Below are 3,139 nucleotides of genomic sequence, written 5' to 3' on the forward strand. Positions count from 1 at the left end.
AGATGTTTGAAATATTTTCTGATCATAAAAGTTTGAAATATCTATTTACACAGTCCGAATTGAACATCAGACAATGAAGATGACTCAATTTATTGAAAGATTTCGATTGTGAAATTAAATATTATCCCGGGAAGTCCAATGCAGCTGCTGATGCGCTTAGTCGAAAGATGTAATGCCCCGAAATTATCTTAATTAAGTTTATTTGAGGTAATCAGATACTTATGAGTTCAATAGCTGATTTGATTTTGAACAGGGTCTATTTTGAAAATTTTGGAAATTATAAGGACTAAATTGCAGAAATGGAGTTTTATATTTTATCTTAAGTTGACTTAGCCTCTTTACTCCTTATCCTTCCTCCCCATTGCCTCCTCCTCAATTAGAGATGCCTCCCAAGTTCTTCAAGCTTTGTGATTCCGGTTTCTGCTCGATCCGTCCGTTAGAATTTATTTCTGAAGGCAGATTAGCGATTACGGCAGCGAGAGCTTCGTTCTATCATAAGTATTTCTCCGATCAGTTATACTTCTATTTTTTGATGTTGCTAGAATCGATTGAGTTCTGGTTATGTTGATCTTGAGATAGTTCTTATCGATTATTCTCAGTCGGTTTTGAAATAGATCGTCGCTCGGAATTGTTATGATTTTTGGAAGCTTATTTCAAAAATGGGGATTTTGAGATGTGTTGGATTTGTTTTGTTGTTGTCGTTTTAGAATTTATTTAAGTTGTTTGAAATTTTGTAATGTTGTATGTTTTTCCGGTTTGATCAGTTTAAATCCGTTATGCCGCCGGTTTGAGTTTTGGGATTTTTGAACCATTTGAATTGTAGAACTTTGGCATTGGGTTTGTTCATCGTTGTTGATCATATTTTGCCTCCGTACAGATTCGTTTGGAGTTTATCGAGCCCAAAGTTAGCAGAAGTCGATCGTCGAAGAGTTGGACGAAGAGCGGTAAAGAGTTTACCTTAAGTGTTTGTTGTTGTTAAGTTGTATAGATTTTGATATAACCTATTATTGTAGCTTATCCAGAGTTGGAGCTATTTGCATCGAAAGGTACAAGCAGTCATCGTTTTAGCAGGATAGCACACTCGAGACAGTTGGTTCATGAGTTTCCCTCAAATCACATACTTGCATCAATACATGTTCTAAAATGGGGAACTTGTATTTTGTTGTTTGAGATTTTGTTATATGGATTAATGCTTTATGTTTCTTATGCATTCATATTGATCCCAAACCTTTGATTTCAGCGGGTTGTACGCACTTTTTATTTAGGCGTTTGGGGGCTACACTGCAAGTGGCCTGGGTTGTAGATGTTCACCTAATGTCAGCATACTCCTTATAGTCGCACCAATGTCTAGGGGATTGGGATAAGTGGCACCACCTCGATTGGTAGAGTCGGTGAGTTGTTACGTGATCTCATCCTCGGGATCCCAAAAGCATAGCGGCAATCCCTTGTTTATCAGAGTTAATATCCCGATTTTAAATACGTGCATTTCATTCGTCTTAACATTGAATGTGTTGTCTTGATATCATGTTGTTGATATACTACTTGTTATTGCATGTTATGTTGCTTTTACTGTGAATATATTTCTCTACGGAGTTATCCGGCTGTTGCTTTGTTTTGTATGTGTACTTGGCAACATGTGGCACATGATCGAGTCAGCGAAGACTTGGTTAGCATCAAGAGTGAGAGATAGAAGTAGGACTCAGTTTAGAAGTCATTTCAGCATGTCTGATAGTGGTGTTTTTGTTGCATTTGTTAGTATCATTTTTGTTGTTGTTTTGCATTAGTTGTATGTTTTATTTTAGCATTTTGTTCGTATTGCATTTTCAGTGTTTGCATGATGGGATTCGTGTTTTTGTGGTCAGGTCGCCTATTTTGCGGACTAAGATGGAGCCGGAGGAACGAAAATTTGAAGCATGGGAAAGGCCGAGCAATTTCTGGAAAACTTCTCTCGCTTGATCCACAAAAGTATGCAGATCGAGCGAGCACTTTTATGTTGGAGGCAGTAGGAAGACAATTTTCTCTCGCTCGATCTGCAGGAGTTTGCGGATCGAGCGAGACTTTTTTTTACGCAAGGCAGTAGCGGTTGGAATTTCTCTCGCTCGATCCGCAGAATGTTGCGGATCGAGCAGGCGTCGTGATTCCGAAAAAAAAATATATTTTTGGAAACTTTGTTAATTTAGTTCCTAGCCTTAATTATACTATTATTCCGTTTTAGTAGAGGTTTTATCAGACTTGTGGAGAGACATTGGAGGCTAGGTTTTCCTCTTGAATTCTGAATTCTAGTTTTCTTCTTTTTCTTTGATTTTTGTGAGTTTTGTTATGAAACGTTGTAACTAAACTCTTTTACTTGGTTAAGGGAGACTAACTCTTGGTATATTTGATTCATGAGATTTGATTTGTAGTTTTTTAATCTTTTTTAAGTATAAATTTTTGATCTGTTTTATTTTATGTTTGTATGCGAGATTTTAGGATTGGACATCTTAGTATTTTGTATTGCAAGCGATAGCTAAATTAGAATTCAAATCCGTAATTGTTTGAATAACCTAATTTGCGAAGCAACTACGTGTGATAATTTCTGCTGTTGAATTTATTATCTCGTAGGGTCAATTATTGGATAGGCTAAATATAACCGCTGGTGTTGTGTTGTCTAGTTTCGTCAGTTTTACTAGTTTGAATGCTACCGTGGATTTAAATCTAGAATGCTGTTATCGGGTTGGTCCATTGGTAAGGGTTAATTAAGAATGCTGTTTTCGAATTAACTAATATTACGGTGAAACAGGAATTGAATTTTCAATGACGAATATTTAATACGATTAATTATTTTAGAGAATCGATGATTGAATGAATGAATATCAAGGGTTTAGTCGACCGATACCAAGTCTCGTCTCTTATTGAATTTCTCCAGTCTTTTATTTAAATTTTACATGTTAGTGAATTTTGATTGCTTAAAGTTTTTAGTAGTTAATCCAAACTCCAAACCCCCTTTTTATTTTAAAGAACACTTTTAAATTTACCTTTTCTCGTGGAAACGATCCCTACTCTCGCTACTACATTAAAATTGTTTATCTGATTGAGTCGGGTAATTTGGGCGTACGCGATAAGCGCTACCAAATTTTGGCGCCGTTTCTAGGGATGGTGT

This window comes from Henckelia pumila, chromosome 3, assembly GCF_033568475.1.
Source record: "Henckelia pumila isolate YLH828 chromosome 3, ASM3356847v2, whole genome shotgun sequence".
NCBI classification, from domain to species: Eukaryota; Viridiplantae; Streptophyta; class Magnoliopsida; order Lamiales; family Gesneriaceae; genus Henckelia; species Henckelia pumila.